Genomic DNA, 14,183 nt, shown 5'->3' with positions numbered 1-14,183 from the left:
TCGTCTGAATTGATGCTGCCAGTCTGCTGTACATGCGCGTCTCAAACACTTATCTCCACCTTGGGGTGAATAAAAATGTTGTTCTCTAACCGCAGTTTAGAAGTGTATAGCGCCCGTTTTAAAGTGAATTCGCTCATTTTCCTGCAGCTGACATGCCGTAATGTTAAATAATGGTCTGAATTATTGTGACAGGTTCAAGTTTTACTGTGGTGATTATTTGTTTTTACCGGACAATACCGGATGACTTTCACTCTTGGCTATTCCACCTAAATGTTTCTGCTTTGTGTGTGTTTATGTCCATAAAGTCACAACAGAACGTTTACAGTCAGAGGCTGTTGCTCCTCAGTGAGTTTGAAGCCCGTAAGTATATTATTAGTATTAATTACACATATTAGAGCCATAGTAGCCTACATACCTTCTTTATGTTGACATTTTTTTCTGTTTACCAAACAGGGTTGGTGTCAATGCAGGAAATACACTGCAATTCAAATGTTCTTCAATGCTTTTCAGTTGGGAAAATGTTGGAATTGGAATTTGGTTTACTTCCTGAATTGAAATAACAACTGATTTTAATGACTCAATAAGACATCTGAAGTGTTATGTGTTTGTGTTGAGTCAATTACACCATGTCAAGCTAACCTTAGATATATCTATTATATATACAGTGGGGCAAAAAAGTATTTAGTCAGCCACCAATTGTGCAAGTTCTCCCACTTAATTACAGGCCTCTCATCTTTTTTCATCATAGGAACACTTCAACTATGACAGACAAAATTAGGAAAAAAATCCAGAAAATCACATTGTAGGATTTTTAATGAATTAATTTGCAAATTATGGTGGAAAATAACACCATTGGTGGTTGACTAAATACTTCTTTGCTCCACTGTATTTTCAGGTCTCTCCAGCGATGTTCGATTGGGTTCAGGTCCAGGCTCTGGCTGGGCCACTCAAGGACATTCAGAGACTTGTCCCGAAGCCACTCTTGTGTTGTCTTGTCTGTGTGCTTAGGGTCGTTGTCCTGTTGGATGGGGAACCTTCTCCCAAGTCTGAGGTCCTGAGCCGGTACCGGTACCCCCTGTATATAGCCTCCACATTGACTCTGTACCGGTACCCCTGTATATAGCCTCCACATTGATTCTGTACCGGTACCCCCTGTATATAGCCTCCACATTGACTCTGTACCGGTACCCCTGTATATAGCCTCCACATTGACTCTGTACCAGTACCCCTGTATATAGCCTCCACATTGACTCAGTACCGGTACCCCCTGTATATAGCCTCCACATTGACTCAGTACCGGTACCCCCTGTATATAGCCTCCACATTGACTCTGTACCGGTACCCCCTGTATATAGCCTCCACATTGACTCTGTAACGGTACCCCCTGTATATAGCCTCCACATTGACTCTGTACCGGTACCCCCTGTATATAGCCTCCACATTGACTCTGTACCGGTACCCCCTGTATATAGCCTCCACATTGACTCTGTACCGGTGCCCCCCTGTATATAGTCTCGCTATTGTTATTTTACTGCTGCTATTACTTTTTTTTTTTTTTTTTTACTTATCTATTTTTTACATAACACTTATTTTTCTTAACTTCTTAAAGCATTGTTGGTTAGGGGCTTGTAAGTAAGCATTTCACTGTAAGGTCTGCACGTGTTGTATTCAGCATTTCACTGTATAGTCTACTACACCTGTTGTATTCAGCATTTCACTGTATGGTCTACTACACCTGTTGTATTCAGCATTTCACTGTAAGGTCTACTACACCTGTTGTATTCAGCATTTCACTGTCAGGTCTACTACACCTGTTGTATTCGGCATTTCACTGTAAGGTCTACTACACCTGTTGTATTCAGCATTTCACTGTAAGGTCTACTACACCTGTTGTATTCAGCATTTCACTGTATGGTCTACTACACCTGTTGTATTCAGCATTTCACTGTAAGGTCTACTACACCTGTTGTATTCAGCATTTCACTGTCAGGTCTACTACACCTGTTGTATTCGGCATTTCACTGTAAGGTCTACTACACCTGTTGTATTCAGCATTTCACTGTAAGGTCTACTACACCTGTTGTATTCAGCATTTCACTGTAAGGTCTACTACACGTGTTGTATTCAGCATTTCACTGTAAGGTCTACTACACCTGTTGTATTCAGCATTTCACTGTAAGGTCTACTACACCTGTTGTATTCAGCATTTCACTGTAAGGTCTACTACACCTGTTGTATTCAGCATTTCACTGTAAGGTCTACTACACCTGTTGTATTCAGCATTTCACTGTATCTACTACACCTGTTGTATTCAGCATTTCACTGTAAGGTCTACTACACGTGTTGTATTCAGCATTTCACTGTAAGGTCTACTACACCTGTTGTATTCAGCATTTCACTGTGAGGTCTACTACACCTGTTATATTCAGCATTTCACTGTGAGGTCTACTACACCTGTTGTATTCAGCATTTCACTGTAAGGTCTACTACACGTGTTGTATTCAGTATTTCACTGTATCTACTACACCTGTTGTAGCATTTCACTGTCAGGTCTACTACACCTGTTGTATTCAGCATTTCACTGTCAGGTCTACTACACCTGTTGTATTCAGCATTTCACTGTAAGGTCTACTACACCTGTTGTATTCAGCATTTCACTGTAAGGTCTACTACACGTGTTGTATTCAGCATTTCACTGTAAGGTCTACTACACCTGTTGTATTCAGCATTTCACTGTAAGGTCTACTACACCTGTTGTATTCAGCATTTCACTGTAAGGTCTACTACACCTGTTGTATTCAGCATTTCACTGTAAGGTCTACTACACCTGTTGTATTCAGCATTTCACTGTAAGGTCTACTACACCTGTTGTATTCAGCATTTCACTGTAACTACTACACGTGTTGTATTCAGCATTCACTGTACTACACACCTGTTGTATTCAGCATTTCACTGTAAGGTCTACTACACCTGTTGTATTCAGCATTTCACTGTGAGGTCTACTACACCTGTTGTATTCAGCATTTCACTGTAAGGTCTACTACACCTGTTGTATTCAGCATTTCACTGTAAGGTCTACTACACCTGTTGTAATTCAGCATTTCACTGTAAGGTCTACTACACCTGTTGTATTCAGCATTTCACTGTAAGGTCTACTACACCTGTTGTATTCAGCATTTCACTGTAAGGTCTACTACACCTGTTGTATTCAGCATTTCACTGTAAGGTCTACTACACCTGTTGTATTCAGCATTTCACTGTAAGGTCTACACGTGTTGTATTCAGCATTTCACTGTGAGGTCTACTACACCTGTTGTATTCAGCATTTCACTGTAAGGTCTACTACACCTGTTGTATTCAGCATTTCACTGTGAGGTCTACTACACCTGTTGTATTCAGCATTTCACTGTAAGGTCTACTACACCTGTTGTATTCAGCATTTCACTGTAAGGTCTACTACACCTGTTGTATTCAGCATTTCACTGTAAGGTCTACTACACCTGTTGTATTCAGCATTTCACTGTAAGGTCTACTACACCTGTTGTATTCGGCATTTCACTGTAAGGTCTACTACACCTGTTGTATTCAGCATTTCACTGTAAGGTCTACTACACCTGTTGTATTCAGCATTTCACTGTAAGGTCTACTACACCTGTTGTATTCAGCATTTCACTGTAAGGTCTACTACACCTGTTGTATTTGTCGCATGCCATTTGATTTGCTGCCAGACTGGTCATCTTTGAACTCTATTCCATTACCTTTGTTGTGTCTTGTTTTTATTTATTCATTATTATAATTCAATCCTTTTTAAAAATCATTTGTTCTGTAAAGTCTGTTGAGACATGGTGAAATACACTTGACATAAAAAGTAGTGGCCACCAGGCTAATGCCCTGCGTGTCTGGTCGGTAACCGGCCTTGCTGCTATGTCAGGGGTCTCTAAACTTTTTCTGCAGATGACCCCAAATTGGCACTAGAAAATGCAGGGGACCCTATTTGGAAAAATGTGAACCCCTTGGTAATGCAGGTAGCTTAGAGGTTAAGAGTGTTGGGGCAGTAACCGAATCCCCTAGCAGGATCAGGGGAGGGGAATAAAACATGGCACAAACATACATTTTAAATCAAAACCCAGACACTACTACCAGACACTACTACCAGCATGGAAACCCAATGTTAAAGTATGCATAACAAATAAACTAACATAAATTAGTTGAAATCAAATAAAATCATTTAAAAACATTGGTACTTTGGAAAAAACCTAAGCCAACATATTTGTGGGTTATATCTTTTGTCCAATGGAAAATAATTGCAAAAAAGGCAGATAACCTACGTAGCAAATTAAGCTTAGGTATCATTTTGAGGGCTCACTAATGCAATAAAGTGAGCAGAAAGTCAACAAAATTGTTGAACTCTTTTTATTTATTTAAATATGTTTTATATATATTGACGTAGCCAGGAGTGAAGCAGTGACAGGACTATGATACAGCTCACTTCACTACCAGAGATTACCCGGTAACACATCTGCCAAGGTACATTTGAGCAAGGCACTTAACCCTAATTGTTCCTGTAAATTGCTCTGGGTAAAAGTGTCTGCAAAATGACTAAAATGTCAATGTCAATGCTGTTTGTTCATATTATAATTCACTCCATTGTAGGTGCAGCAGCCTGTACCAGCACACACAATGACGTGAACGTGCATTCTAATAGTGTAAAAAGCCCTTACTTGAAACTAAAAGGTTGTATTCTATACCCATTTGGAGAGAAACAAGTACTTCGATTTGTTTGATAAAATAAATATAAATATCAACTTCCGTCCATAGCTGTACCCTTTCTAGCCGAGACCAAATGGCATGGCGAAAGAATAAGGAATATGACATCACTTCCGCCTGTACTTCCTGGAGACACAACCCTCAGACGTCGACTTCAAAACGCTTCCGTAAAATATTCCACTCCGGTGCGTACTGCTACGTTTTCAGTGTACTAGGTAGTATACGACGTTTTTGGAAATATTTTTCAACATTTATCTAAATAGAATGAAGGCCAAGGGATTTGCAGTTACCCATCACCTGTAAAGGTAAAGCGTTAGTTACCAGGTTACGGACAACTAACCTAGTTCTTTTACTCGCCATTTTGATAAGAGCTACGACCCGAAATTATTTTAATAGCAGGTTAGGAGGGCAGTTTTGCCATCCCTAATTATTTTTCATAACCTTAACCAAATTGTCCTAACCTGCTACATTGAATTTCATTACCCGTTGCGTAATACTTTGTACTAATCTGCTACGAAAAAGTAACTTCCGGTCGTAACTGTATCGAAGTGGCGCGAAGAGTGTTTCTCATGGTTAGATAACTACATCTCCAAATACGATGTAGGCATTTGGCTAGGTAATTTATATAGTGGAAATTACATTATCTGTCTAGTTCATGTGGAGAGGAATGTCATCGGGGTGTTTTTGATTACTTTGTCTTTGTAGAGACATTGGTGCAAAATGGATGTTGACGTTAAACTAGAGGAAGATGAGAGGGAGATATCCCATACAGTAATTTGGTCTGATTCGATTAATGCCTGGATAGATTACCCAAATTCAACATTGTCAGAAAACACAGAAACAGGTTACCATGTGGGTTTACTGAAAGAGCATTCACATGTACCTCCCATCAGTCCACAAACAACAAGCCACGGGCAGATTTTACGTCTTTTTCCTGAAATGACCGGAGCAAGTGATGGGGAGAACAGGGCTGTCAAAGTGGTTTATTTCTGCAAAGATCAAGATACCATCGGCACATCTGAAGGGAATTCAATCAAAGAGCAGTCATGGCATTTAGCACCGTCCAGTGATATTCTGACAGGACATGCATCCACTTTCAGTGGTTATTTTGAAGCTCAAATCAACCCAACTTCACAGGTTTCTAGGCAAACACAGACCAATAATAAATTGCCCTCTGACAATGTTAATATCCCAAGCCCTAGTACTGCCATTCATTCTGTGCTAACCTCACCTGCTCCAGAAAACGACTGTCATTTAGCTGTATCTACTAGGCCTATTCTTCCAGAATATTGTGAGCCATTGAACTTTCCCTCTGATGAAGAGGAAGACAACAATGCCAATTTAAGTCAAAGACGACAATGGCGGAAAACGTTAGAGGATAAATGGATACATCAGTGTCGTGGCAGTTACTCAAGACCCAACCTAAGAAAGTTTACGAGATATTGGAAAGATCCATACATCAAGTGCAAGGAGATCGGTGTAGATTTCAATGTTGGATCTGGAGCGAAACAGAAACTGAATTTGCATTTACTGACAGTTGGTGTAATGCTTGAGGTGTCAGAATATGCTAGAATCATTAATAGATCTCGCCCTCATGTCATCTTTGATATTCTAGATTACAACTTTGTTCTTGGTGTACAAAATGAACAACAATATGACTTTTCATACAGGGTAGAAAAGAAATTAAAAGAAATGCTGAAGATGTATTCTAAGAGAACACCTGAGTGGTTAACAGAAGTCTTTGACCTTCCTGATCCAAAGACAGTTACAGTTTTGGAATACTCCCTTAAATGGGCACAGTTCTATTTGCAAAACAGCTTGTCAAATCCTACACCTTTTGACGTTTGCATAAAGGAGGAGCCTGTTGTGGGCCTGATCTCTCCTCTGCATGTGAAGACTGAGAGCTTCTCCACTGAGACAGATGTGACACGGTGTGCTGATGAGACGGCAATCCTTGGCCCTGAAAATGGACGTAATGATACCTGCACAAGGCCTTATATGGGCATCGTCTGTCCTCAACATGTCCAGACGGAAACCTTCCCAACTCAGACAGATATAACAATGGATCAATCCTTCATGATGCCCACTGTAGAAGAAGCATTGAGGGAACTCTACCCGATCTGTAAGGGAAAAGGACTTGACCTTGTTGTGAAATCAAAATATGGGAAAAATAAGAAACTTGACTTGCATCTATTGACCAGAGATGTAATGTTTGAATTGGCTGATTTTGCCTCACAAGTGTGTGGAAATCGGAAGCAGGTTGTGTGTGAGTTTCTCGAGCATAATTTTGATTTTGATTTAAAAAGTGGGAAAACTGAGCTGGCCGAAGATATTATGAGAAGGTTAAGAGCAGTTTTACGGCGCAAGACAGGTAAAAAAACGTACATGGAGATTGGGACTTGAAAATGAAGTTTTTTTAAAGAAGTCACGCAAACGAAAGAACCCTGCGGAGATGTCCACTAACCAGAAGGTCACTACAGCATCACTTGAGCTGAAATACCAAATGAAAGAAGTATCAAAAAGGAGGAGATTGAATTTAATGAGGAAGAAGAAAGACATGGACATGTTAGTAACCAAGGAGACCGAGGAAGGCCATTTCTCTGAAGTAGTACAAATAGAACCTCGTCTTGTCAAAATAGAGAGAATCTCTGATGAAACTGACCTTGCACTTTGTACTGACGAAACAAAGCAAATTGACGTTACCAACTTGGACCAATCAAATGTGACGTCTCACACCAAAAATATGGTGAAAGCCAAAGCGTGCTACCCACTCTGTGAGGAAATAGGTCTGGACCTTGATATCACATCCAAACCATCTAAACAGAAACTGGAATTGAATTTACTGACAAACGGTGTAATATTTGAGGTGCATAAATATGCAGGGATGAAATCCCATCATAAAAATAAAAAAAGTGGGCGCATTCTCATTGATATTCTAAAATACAATTTTGATTTTAGTTTGCAAAATCAGAGACGTAATCTATTTCCACTGCATATTTGCTGTAAAGTGAAACAAATGGTTCAGAAACACAAATCTGAGCTCGTGAGAAAAAGAGAAATCTCAAAAGAGGTGTTCATAATACCGAGTGTGCTTAAAAGCCAAGCAAAAACAAATGTGCTTTTAGATTTTTTTCCTGACAAAAATATGGAACAAAACGCAAGGCTGGTTTATCCTCATCATGGTAAAGACACTATCTCTGTGGAGACACCTGAAACTGTCTCCACTGATGAAGCAGCGATGCTTGACCGGGATAATGGACCTGCTGAGATCTGCATAAAGGAGGAGGAGGAGGAGTCAGATCTACACTCTGAGGTCAAACTGGTTTATTTCTGCAAAGACCAAGATACCGTCAGAACATCTGAAGAGCATTTGATCAAAGATGGATCATGGCATGAATCAACACCCAGTAATATTCTGACTGGAAATGTATTCAGCCTTCCACAGTCACCACTACCAGCTGCAGAAAGTGGTCCTTTTGGAAGTAAAACCGAGCCAACTTCACAGATATAACCAGACGGTCCAATGCAGAATCACTCGAGACCAAATACCATAGACTTGACAGAAGTAACCAGGGGAAAAAAGGGATTTAATGAGGATAAATACATGTTTATAGCCAAGAAGGAAAAGAAAGTTGTCAGACAAGTAGAACCTCATTGAGATGAGATGGATCTGCCAGGGAAAAGAAAAGCACTTCCTTTACTTCCTGGCTGAGATCTCAGGGGGGGGGATACAAGATGGAAAGAAAAGTCTGATCTGCTCGCTGTGAAACGCCAGTTTCTCATTTGCCTGAAAAAAAAATGAGAAAAAGATTGATATTGTTATATGTGATGAAGTGCAACACGAGGTGGATTCTTACCGAACTTTCAAAATGCTTTGTAGTCGAGACTGGTTCTGAGAAGAAATGCTAACAAATCCTTGCTGGATACAGATCAGGGGCCTATTGAAAATCTGCAAAAGTCAAATTCCCTCAGTTCAAGAAGACGACTCGTACCTGGGAATGGCTCTGTACTAATTACAAAAAATCACTGCAGAAAACAGAGACAACAAGAGTTTTGCCAAAAGGAAGAAGGGCTGTTGATCACTTGTGTGGTAGAGAGAAACACCCAGAATCAGTCTGGACAGGATGGAGTTTTAGTCTGGACAGGATGGAGCTTCAGTCTGGACAGGATGGAGCTTCAGTCTGGACAGGATGGAGTTTCAGTCTGGACAGGATGTAGTTTCAGTCTGGACAGGATGGTGCTTCAGTCTGGACAGGATGTAGCCTAACTGTGGAAAAACAGAAACTGACTGATACACACATTACAATGACAAATCAATGACCAGATTGGCAACCAGCTCCAGCTACTCCGCATCACTCTTGACTATTTGTGCTGGTTGTTTTCTGTCTCAGCTGAAGGGAGGACATTGTGTTTTAAAGTATTTTCTTTCTGTCCTGAAGTAGGTCTACCTGCTTAATACACACAGACTTTCATATAGGTAAAGCAAAGGCATGCTATAACTTAACTCTACCTTCATATATTGGGCTGCCTTTATCACAATAGTTTCACAGTTTAAAAACGTGTGTTTTCAAATGACTGTATGCTACATTGATCTTTGGATCACACTTGGAATGCGAAAGGTTCCGAATGTTAGTTTTAGGTCTCCCTGAAGTCCGTAGACTTCCACTCTATTAGTCACCCTAGAACACAGTCAACGAGCCTAACGGAGATGTGCATTCATTAGGGATATACTGTAGCTAAATGTTTAATGGAGGGCTGCGCTAGCGTTTCTTGGACCAATTCAGAAATTGGTACACAAGGAGGAGTAGCACTAGTATTTTTAGGATTAAGTGAAAATAGGGAGACAATATATTTGTATTAAGGGTTTAGTCTTTGAATCGTGGATTTGTGCAGATTCCCTTGGCCTTCCTTCCTGTTTAACCTTTGATGTCTGGTCTTGCTGTAGAGACTGAATACAGCAAGATTATTGCCAGACTTTTTTTGTTTTCTTAACTATTTTACGACGTAATCATTGACGAAACGAACTCCACTACAAATACAAGCCTCTATAGAAGAACCTCTGATCCTTTTTTTGTTAGAAATAAAAAGACAAAGATGTTTTATTTTCTAAGAGTATGTAGTAGTAGCATTAGTGAAATAACCTACTATGATGGATCATATTATTATTATTTTTATCAGTGGGCTATTGTTTTTTTTTTTGTTCCTTTTTTTGTGGAAAGATTCAGAGACTGTATCCAGACCTGCCTTACTGTTACCAATATATTCCTTTTTTTGTGGAAAGATTCAGAGACTGTATCCAGACCTGCCTTACTGTTACCAATATATTCCTTTTTTTGTGGAAAGATTCAGAGACTGTATCCAGACCTGCCTTACTGTTACCAATATATTCCTTTTTTTGTGGAAAGATTTAGAGACTGTATCCAGACCTGCCTTACTGTTACCAATATGTTCCTTTTTTGAACAGGGAGTTATTCTACCGTAAACTAAGATTATTTTTACGTATTTTTTATTTTTTTAAGGATACTTCCACTGACATTCTTAGAGCTGTCATTTTATTGTGAGGAACTGCAGTTCGATCGAATAGTTTTTCTGTTTTCGTCCTCTGTTTTGTGAGTGACCCTCTCACTCAGTCAACTCGTCTCAGGGCACAAGTCTCCCTTCTCCAGACACTGCGTATGAATCAGACTCTGTAGCTCGTTGACACGTGAGCCTCTGGATGAAAAGGTATGCAAGTCATTTGTTTTTTATGAGGGGGGGGTTAAATTATGATAACATTTTAAGAATTCATAGAATCTGACTGGTGCCAATAGCATTCAGGTCAACACTTAAAGGAATGTGAATTAGCTGTAATTGCTTGGTCTGATATCTTCATACATTTGTTTGTGTTTCCAGCAGAGTATCTCTAAAGCAGCGTGGTCCTATCAGCCCCCCATGTTGGACTAAACACTTTCAACTCTACACAAGTGAAAACCCCAAATCCCTAAAGGTGTGTTAAATCACTAAATATTATATTTAATAATCAGAATTTTTTTTGTACAATTTTGCTGCCTTGAGACAGGCAGCCCAATTCTGAATTTGTTTTCTTCAGTAATTGGTCTTTTGACAAATCAAATTAGCTTTGAAAAAGATCCGATATGATTGGTCAAAATGTAAATGAATGGAACATTTATCAGAATTGGGCTTGCCTGCCTCAACGCAAACATTGTGGCTTAGAAGAATAGCTTATTGGGGATGTCAATGTTATCCAATTATTATACTGTATGTGGAGTGGACATCACTGTGATTAACACTGGCACTAAACACTGATTAACACTGGCACTAAACACTATGATTAACACTGGCACTAAACACTGTGATTAACACTGGCACCAAACACTGTGATTAACACTGGCACTAAACACTGTGATTAACACTGGCACTAAACATTACATTTTACATTTACATTTAAGTCATTTAGCAGACGCTCTTATCCAGAGCGACTTACAAATTGGTGCATTCACCTTATGACATCCAGTGGAACAGCCACTTTACAATAGTGCATCTAAATCTTTTAGGGGGGTGAGAAGGATTACTTTATCCTATCCTAGGTATTCTTTAAAGAGGTGGGGTTTCAGGTGTCTCCGGAAGGTGGTGATTGACTCCGCTGTCCTGGCGTCGTGAGGGAGTTTGTTCCACCATTGGGGGGGGCCAGAGCAGCGAACAGTTTTGACTGGGCTGAGCGGGAACTGTACTTCCTCAGTGGTAGGGAGGCGAGCAGGCCAGAGGTGGATGAACGCAGTGCCCTTGTTTGGGTGTAGGGCCTGATCAGAGCCTGGAGGTACTGAGGTGCCGTTCCCCTCACAGCTCCGTAGGCAAGCACCATGGTCTTGTAGCGGATGCGAGCTTCAACTGGAAGCCAGTGGAGAGAGCGGAGGAGCGGGGTGACGTGAGAGAACTTGGGAAGGTTGAACACCAGACGGGCTGCGGCGTTCTGGATGAGTTGTAGGGGTTTAATGGCACAGGCAGGGAGCCCAGCCAACAGCGAGTTGCAGTAATCCAGACGGGAGATGACAAGTGCCTGGATTAGGACCTGCGCCGCTTCCTGTGTGAGGCAGGGTCGTACTCTGTGGATGTTGTAGAGCATGAACCTACAGGAACGGGCCACCGCCTTGATGTTAGTTGAAAACGACAGGGTGTTGTCCAGGATCACGCCAAGGTTCTTAGCGCTCTGGGAGGAGGACACAATGGAGTTGTCAACCGTGATGGCGAGATCATGGAACGGGCAGTCCTTCCCCGGGAGGAAGAGCAGCTCCGTCTTGCCGAGGTTCAGCTTGAGGTGGTGATCCGTCATCCACACTGATATGTCTGCCAGACATGCAGAGATGCGATTCGCCACCTGGTCATCAGAAGGGGGAAAGGAGAAGATTAATTGTGTGTCGTCTGCATAGCAATGATAGGAGAGACCATGTGAGGTTATGACAGAGCCAAGTGACTTGGTGTATAGCGAGAATAGGAGAGGGCCTAGAACAGAGCCCTGGGGGACACCAGTGGTGAGAGCGCGTGGTGAGGAGACAGATTCTCGCCACGCCACCTGGTAGGAGCGACCTGTCAGGTAGGACGCAATCCAAGCGTGGGCCGCGCCGGAGATGCCCAACTCGGAGAGGGTGGAGAGGAGGATCTGATGGTTCACAGTATCGAAGGCAGCCGATAGGTCTAGAAGGATGAGAGCAGAGGAGAGAGAGTTAGCTTTAGCAGTGCGGAGCGCCTCCGTGATACAGAGAAGAGCAGTCTCAGTTGAATGACTAGTCTTGAAACCTGACTGATTTGGATCAAGAAGGTCATTCTGAGAGAGATAGCGGGAGAGCTGGCCAAGGACGGCACGTTCAAGATTTCTGGAGAGAAAAGAAAGAAGGGATACTGGTCTGTAGTTGTTGACATCGGAGGGATCGAGTGTAGGTTTTTTCAGAAGGGGTGCAACTCTCGCTCTCTTGAAGACGGAAGGGACGTAGCCAGCGGTCAGGGATGAGTTGATGAGCGAGGTGAGGTAAGGGAGAAGGTCTCCGGAAATGGTCTGGAGAAGAGAGGAGGGGATAGGGTCAAGCGGGCAGGTTGTTGGGCGGCCAGCTTAGAAGAATAGCTTATTGGGGATGTCAATGTTATCCAATTATTATACTGTATGTGGAGTGGACATCACTGTGATTAACACTGGCACTAAACACTGATTAACACTGGCACTAAACACTATGATTAACACTGGCACTAAACACTGTGATTAACACTGGCACCAAACACTGTGATTAACACTGGCACTAAACACTGTGATTAACACTGGCACTAAACATTACATTTTACATTTACATTTAAGTCATTTAGCAGACGCTCTTATCCAGAGCGACTTACAAATTGGTGCATTCACCTTATGACATCCAGTGGAACAGCCACTTTACAATAGTGCATCTAAATCTTTTAGGGGGGGTGAGAAGGATTACTTTATCCTATCCTAGGTATTCTTTAAAGAGGTGGGGTTTCAGGTGTCTCCGGAAGGTGGTGATTGACTCCGCTGTCCTGGCGTCGTGAGGGAGTTTGTTCCACCATTGGGGGGCCAGAGCAGCGAACAGTTTTGACTGGGCTGAGCGGGAACTGTACTTCCTCAGTGGTAGGGAGGCGAGCAGGCCAGAGGTGGATGAACGCAGTGCCCTTGTTTGGGTGTAGGGCCTGATCAGAGCCTGGAGGTACTGAGGTGCCGTTCCCCTCACAGCTCCGTAGGCAAGCACCATGGTCTTGTAGCGGATGCGAGCTTCAACTGGAAGCCAGTGGAGAGAGCGGAGGAGCGGGGTGACGTGAGAGAACTTGGGAAGGTTGAACACCAGACGGGCTGCGGCGTTCTGGATGAGTTGTAGGGGTTTAATGGCACAGGCAGGGAGCCCAGCCAACAGCGAGTTGCAGTAATCCAGACGGGAGATGACAAGTGCCTGGATTAGGACCTGCGCCGCTTCCTGTGTGAGGCAGGGTCGTACTCTGTGGATGTTGTAGAGCATGAACCTACAGGAACGGGCCACCGCCTTGATGTTAGTTGAAAACGACAGGGTGTTGTCCAGGATCACGCCAAGGTTCTTAGCGCTCTGGGAGGAGGACACAATGGAGTTGTCAACCGTGATGGCGAGATCATGGAACGGGCAGTCCTTCCCGGGAGGAAGAGCAGCTCCGTCTTGCCGAGGTTCAGCTTGAGGTGGTGATCCGTCATCCACACTGATATGTCTGCCAGACATGCAGAGATGCGATTCGCCACCTGGTCATCAGAAGGGGGAAAGGAGAAGATTAATTGTGTGTCGTCTGCATAGCAATGATAGGAGAGACCATGTGAGGTTATGACAGAGCCAAGTGACTTGGTGTATAGCGAGAATAGGAGAGGGCCTAGAACAGAGCCCTGGGGGACA

The sequence above is a fragment of the Oncorhynchus gorbuscha genome, linkage group LG17 (genome assembly GCF_021184085.1).
Source record: "Oncorhynchus gorbuscha isolate QuinsamMale2020 ecotype Even-year linkage group LG17, OgorEven_v1.0, whole genome shotgun sequence".
Lineage (NCBI taxonomy): Eukaryota > Metazoa > Chordata > Actinopteri > Salmoniformes > Salmonidae > Oncorhynchus > Oncorhynchus gorbuscha.
Note: the sequence above shows the minus strand (reverse complement) of the source record.